Below are 7,500 nucleotides of genomic sequence, written 5' to 3' on the forward strand. Positions count from 1 at the left end.
TGTCAATGGATAATCCTCAGGAAATGCTAAACATAAGGCGTTTGTTGCTTGTTCAGCACAGAGTACAAGTCGTAATTAAGAACTGCAATGATTATTTATGTACGTATTAATGATTAAATGTGAAAACATATATATAATACTTATTCCCTAAACATTGAAAACTGGATTGTATTTACTCACACGTTCAGAGTATCACTAATCAGTTGAAAATCATCTAACCAAACACAGTCACACCGCAGACAATGAAACGAGACTATAGCCATAGTTAACTAGTCCGCGCGCAAGCTCCTGGCATCATAATCTTACAGGAGAGAAGTAGCTGTCTAACTACGTAATGCGTTAGTTAAGCAGTTATAGAGTAGTTTCACGACTTCCAGTCGTTCAATCACTCGGTACCAGCGGTCTTGGAATGGTGTTTATATTCATGACTGTTTCCTCCTTATACAAAGGTACTTGTACTCTATGTGGGTGTGACTGAAATTGAGACTAGCAAAGTTCAATGGAAAATCGAATATTTTGTTTACTGCTTTGGTAACAACAACAAAACTGCTGCAGCATCGTCTTCCTGAGCCCTAGCATCAGTTGAAAAGCTCTACTAGAGAATTGGAATATGAAGAAACACTGTTAATGGTGAAGTGTTAAAATCCTCGCATAATTGCCAGAAATCACGCGGAGGTGATGGTAAGTTCTGTGCGTTTTTTGGATTGGTATGTTGCATGTTAGCGCTCGTCTTGCGCGGGAATATAGTTCAAAATTTTATTGATGTATATCATGTTATCAGATGACTTTCTTTATTATTCTTTTAATATTATGGAAGGTTGCTGTTCATACAACGCTATGGTCAGGAATAATTCACTTAAATTCCATCAACTGCTAAACGAAGGACAAACTGAAGATGTTAGGTGAGGAACCTTTACGCACACATACACACACATATGTATATTATTCTTTTTTTTTTTTTAATCTGATAGGAAAGATGGGTGTTTCTGAGCAGTTAGCTAGCTAACCATGCTAGGGAATAGTTTAGAAAGGTAAGTATTAGTAAGACTAATATATAGTGTGAAGTACACCGTTGATTTTTTCTGAAAGTAACCTACCAGAATAATGGCAGCTTGCATTTTACGAGTTCTTACCGATAAAATTGTAAAGTGTCATCGATTTTGCCTTTTACTATATTAAAACCAAAAACATCGAATTAATTCCACTCTTATATATTATATTTTTTCCTCTCACTCTTACTTCTTTTAATTGTCATGAATGATTGAATATTATATAATATATTTTTCATGGGGATGTGACATATTTGAAATGAAATTGTATACCTCTTTGCAAGGAATAAATGAAAAAAAAATGTTTACAAAAGAAATCGTTTTTTTATTTTATTTTATTTTATTATTATTTTTTGGTAACTGAGTAGATGTATGTAAACAGGTAGTATATATATATATATATATATATATATATATATATATATATATATATATATATATATAAAGGGTCCGAACAGGACCGAAAGTACTTGTCTATCTCGCTTTTTAATTTTTTCCTTCGTGGCAAAAAAACCTTTATTTATACATAGCTCACGTTTTATATACTTCGTGATCAAGTTATTCATATATATATATATATATAATATATATATATATATGTGTGTGTGTGTGTGTGTGTGTGGTGTGCGTGTATGTGTGTGTGTGTATTCAGTAGTGGGGAGTTTGATATCCAACTATACAGTTAACTAAACTACTTCAGTCTCTGTCTCTTATGGTTTAACCACTGCCTGCCCTATCGAAAGTCAAACGTATTAACCATTAAATCCACGAGTTCATTCAGTATCTCCATGGCAAACATTATCATCCCCCAATAAACCACCGGTTAACAACAGGCGCCCTTGTTTGCCCTCCTGTCCACGTCAGTGAGACCAAACACAATTATTCCTAACAGATAATGTCAGGTCACGACAGATTATATATATCTGTATCTGTTTGTCTGTCTCTTATTAGAAATTATTATAGCTTATTTGAACCTCCAGTGACACCCTTTCAATAATATCTACTCTCAATTTCCTTACCGGCGCTGAATGACCTCATAGGTCCCAGTGCTTGGCCTTTGGACTAAGCACTATATTTCATTCCATTCCATTCCGGACACTGAATGACCTGTGATATCAGTTAATTAATTGTTTTTTTTAAAACTAAGATGAAAATGTCAGGGCAGTAATTTGAGAGATTGACAACAGTTTCTCCAAATTATACAATTCCGTTGGCGAATAAATTCTTTCTCCATCAACTTTTCTGGCGAAAATTTAATTTTAAGTATAGGTTTAGACACTAGAAGGAAAAACTTGTCGAAAATCTGCCAATGGTCCCCAAATAAATGTATAACAAAGTTTTCCATGAATTGAGGACATCTGGATTACGTGGAATTGCTTATTGCCAAAAACAGATATCTTTTCGCTGAAAGGGCGTGACAAACGATGCTCTCGATAAGGAAAAATTATATTCATTTTACGCAAATTTCGTTATTAATTCACTTATACTTCCTTGTCAAGAACCAAATGTATACTAATATTAAGTATGTATACCTTCCAAAGTATAACTAATATCACACCCCTGCATCCTTCCTGAGTATAACTATGTATATCAAACTATGTATACCTTCCTGATAAACCTCATTTTTAAAAATTTTTCAGTGCGTTGTGAAATTTCTTTGCAATTAAGCGTCTTTCTCTATCTTGCAATAAAGTAATCTCCTTCTACCCTGCCATAAAAGCAATCTCCCTCTATCCCGCCATAAGTAATCTCTTCTACCCTGCCATAAAGCAATCTCCCTCTATCCCGCCATAAAGTAATCTCCTACTACCCTGCCATAAAGCAATCTCCCTCTATCCCGCCATAAAGTAATCTCCTTCTACCCTGCCATAAAGCAATCTCCCTCTATCCTGCCATAAAGTAATCTCCTTCTGCCCTGCCATAAAGCAATCTCCCTCTATCCTGCCATAAAGTAATCTCCTTCTACCCTGCCATAAAGCAGTCTCCCTCTATCCCGCCTAAAAGCTCAAAGTAATCTCCTTGCTAACCTGCCATAAAGCAATCTCCCTCTACCCGCCGAAAGTAAATAATCTACCTGCTATAGCCAAGCTCCCTCTATCCCGCCGTAGTAATCTCCCTCTATCCACCATATGTATCTCTCTCTATCCCGCTCTAATGTAATCTCCCTCTATCCCGCCCTAAAGTAATCTCCCTCTATCCTGCCATAAAGTAATCTCCCTCTATTCTGCCAAAAACTAATCTTCCTCTATCCTGCCATAAAGTAATCTCTCTATATCCCACCATAAAGTAATCTCCTTCTCTCCCACCATAAAGTAATCTCCCTCTATCCCAACATAAAGTAATCTCCTTCTATCCTACCATAAAGTAATCTCCCTCTATCCCACCATAAAGTAATCTCCCTCTATCCCACCATAAAGTAATCTCCCTCTATCCCAACATAAAGTAATCTCCTTCTATCTTACCATAAAGTAATCTCCCTCTATTCTGCCATAAAGCAATCTCCTTCCATCCTGCCATAAAGAAATCTCCCTCTATCCTACCATAAGACAATCTCTACAACGGACGGAAAATGAGCGACATAAAGGCGAATTGGATGCAGGGAGATTAGCCATTGAAAGATAGGTGGACAAATGATGAATGAGTTGAGAAGGGGAGAGAGAATGAATTGAAAGATTTGATAGATTGAAGGAGAGAAGGAGAGAATAAGGTAGAAGGGGTAACAATGGATACTTGTTTTGGAAAAGAAAGGGTAATTGTATACACTCAGCATCTGTGGTTGAAGTTGATATGGGATTATAAAATAAGTTGTAATGGAATGAGATTTTCCCATTGTAATATAATGGAATGTTAACTATTTATAAGAATTCATAGTAATTTCTATTACTTAGTAAGCAATGCAGTTGTCTTTGGGAATATTAGAATACCACGAAAAATATCTCTTACCGATCTTAATCCTTTGGCTCAGTTTACTCAATAAAAGTAAGAAATGGGTTATTTATACTAGTTAGAAATCCTGGTCTACTTGCTAGTCAATAGTATACTCTCTCTCTCTCTCTCTCTCTCTGTGTGTGTGTGTGTGTGTGTGTGTGGTCTAGATGAATGACATTAAGTCATCACCTGCAGTTTTAAGTCTTCTGCAAAAGAAAACTATTGTGCCAATTCTCTGTGAGTCCGAACGTTTTTCAGTCCGCCCTCAGATCTTAAAAACTACTTAGACTAGAGCTACAAATTGGTATGTTGATCATCCATTATCCAATCACCAAACATACCAAATTGCAGCCCTCTGGCCTCAGTAGTTTTTATTATATGTAAAGTTAAAGTTAAATTTAATCGTGCTTTTGTAGCATCTGTACAGAAAAACTCATTGCGCCGAAGAAAAGTCGGTGAGTTTTTTACTTGCTGTATGTTGAGTTCAACGTAGGTTTGTTGTAATAAGACAGGTGTTGGTGTGAAAGCCTTTGTATTTTTTTGGATGGTGAGATTATTTTTTAGTTCATTTTTAAAATGAATAATTTCCCCCCAGGACACAGGAACGTTAACACAAATTTATGGTTCTAATGGGACCAATGGAAAGAGGCAAGAAAAGAAACGGTAAACGAAATGAATAAAGCGAAATATTAACATAAAGATAAGGGAACTTATTAAAAGATTAAACTGAATAAACGACTTTGATAGAAAAATGAGACCTTGTGGTTTTGTTTATGGGTTAACGAATAAAGAATTCTTCTTTTGAAACAAATATATATATATATAATCTATATATATATATATATATATATAGATACATACATATATGTAATAATAATATAATAATATATATATATATATATATATATATATATATATCTATATATATATATATATATATAGATAGATAGATAGATATAGATACATAGATATATATAGATATATACCTATAAATATATATATATAATATATATATATATATATATATATATATATATATATATATATATATATATAGATATATATATATATATATACATATTATACACATACATACATACATACATACATATCATTGTTAGGTGTTCATCCGTTGAACATACGAGTGAGGACTTGTGCTTTTTCTGAGAATATTCCCTGCGTCTGGAACCGACACTCCAGGTTTTCATGAATACAAATTGTTTCCTGGAAAATAGCCTTGGAAGGGTAGAGGTCCAGGAGGAGAGGCCCATTCCCGAAAAGCGCTGAGGTCATAAAAAAAGATTCGTCGCTCACAAAGCTGCTTGCATGATTATATATATATATATATATATATATATATATATATATATATATATAGTATATATATATATAATATATATATATATCATTGATGCTCAAGTTACTGGTAAAGGTGAAACTAATACTGTGATTTCAATCCGTAGATATACATATAACCAGTTTTTCAGTTAAGACATCAAGTCCGTGTGCTAACAGCGAATTGAAATGTTAGTTTTATCAAGAGTTTTCAATGTGTGCTCATTAGATATGTTTCCTACAGTACGGCCGCGCTAGGTATTCATTATGCGTGTAAGAATATTATGTCCGTGACATACCTTGAATAAAGCAATAGTACTGTCTAAGAAACCGAGCATGTTTACTTAGTCATAAAATGATTACGTTGAGCTATAATGCAGGATCATGAATTATTATTATTATTATTATTATTATTATTATTATTATTATTATTATTAAAAGGCAATAATACCTGTAAGAAACCGACATGTTCACTTAGTCATATAATGATTACGGAGTATTCATACAGGATCTTAAATAATAATAATAATAATAATAATAATTTTGTTAAGAAATTCACAATTCCGTGAAAACAAATTGTTTAAAAAATATCCACAATTATATATAAAAATATATATTTGTATGTAAAAATAAAAAAAAAAAAAAAAAAACAAAGACTTTCGAACACTTGAACGGTGTTCCTCATCAGTGTGACGTTAAAATGTCACATTTTAAACGTCACACTGATGAGGAACACCAGTTCACGAAGTTCGAAAGTCTTTGTTTTTTTATTTTTTTTTTTACATACAAATATTTTTATATTATAATTGTGGATATTTTTTGTTTTTTAAACAAAATAATAATAATAAAATAATAATAATAATAATAATAATAATAATAATAATAATAATTAATAATAATAATAATAATTTTATTATTATTATTATTATTAGGTTATTATTATTATTATTTATATTATTATTAAGAGGAAATAAATGGAAAGGGATCAAAGTTTACTGACAGAGAACTCTCTCTCTCTCTCTCTCTCTCCTCTCTCTCTCTCTCTCTCTCTCTCTCTCTCTTACACGCACACACACACACACAGACTGAAGATAAATAGCATTTTTGAAAGTGCTGCCTTGGGCCCTTTCAAGGTCGGAGTTCTTATACGCTCCCCCCCCCACACTCCCCCCCCCACCCACCCCCCTCCCCATTCCCCAGGGGCTTTTTCCCGTCCATTAGAGAAAAGCACTTCCTGAAGGAAAAGCACCAAGGGTTTAAATGCCGCTTAATTTCGGGCGAAGAAAAGAACGAAGCAGAAGAATAAATCGTCCACCAGCATCTCAAGACGGGAAGAAGGCAAGATCTCGGTAGCCTTCAGGTGGGTGATTGGGATCTTGAATTTAATTTCCAGAGAGTAAAAGAGAAAACGAGTAACATCAGACAAAATAAAATGAACATTTAGGGAAAACAAAATTCTAACCGAAGGCAGATTGGATAGTAAAGGATATACACACCCATTATTGCGTTCAGTCAGAAACGGATAAAATGGAAAGGAAAGGCTATATGCTTAATAAGGGATTCTTTTGGCAATTAAAAAGTTGAAGATGTTTTGACACTTCAAGAATCCTTTCAATATTCATACGGGTTTTAATGAAAGAAACAGTAGACCCTATTATTGCATAAGATTCTTTCGAATTATTTTCGAAATATTTAATTTTCGTAGGGAATTGCTACCAAAATCTCTCATAACAATTACTTCAATGTGCAATTGCTTTGAGGTTTTCATCCTGTTACACCTTTCAAACCTTCTTACTGACAATTTCCGTTTCAGCGCTGAATGGCCTTAGTTGCCCCAGTGCTTGGCATAATGCCCCCCAAAAAATCTATATAAACCAAATCAAACCGTTGTAACGGCATCGAACACCAATAGTTTCTAACGGGCTTATGGATCAGCAGTGCTTTAATGCTATTCCATTATCATCAGAAATAATCCCTGGAACCACGAACGATTAATGCCCAAGAAACCTGTTACCTTGAAGAGAGAGGCGTAGTTTACCTAAGGCTTAGTATTCCCTAATAAGCAGTGTTCAGGAGAACGCCTTTTCTGACGTCTTTGTTCGTTAGTGCTGACATGATTAGGTTTTAAGTCCTTCAGGAAGATTACCACTTGCTGATACGAGACTAATTAGGCAACAGACGGCCCAGG

The sequence above is a fragment of the Macrobrachium nipponense genome, chromosome 10 (assembly GCF_015104395.2).
Source record: "Macrobrachium nipponense isolate FS-2020 chromosome 10, ASM1510439v2, whole genome shotgun sequence".
NCBI lineage: Eukaryota > Metazoa > Arthropoda > Malacostraca > Decapoda > Palaemonidae > Macrobrachium > Macrobrachium nipponense.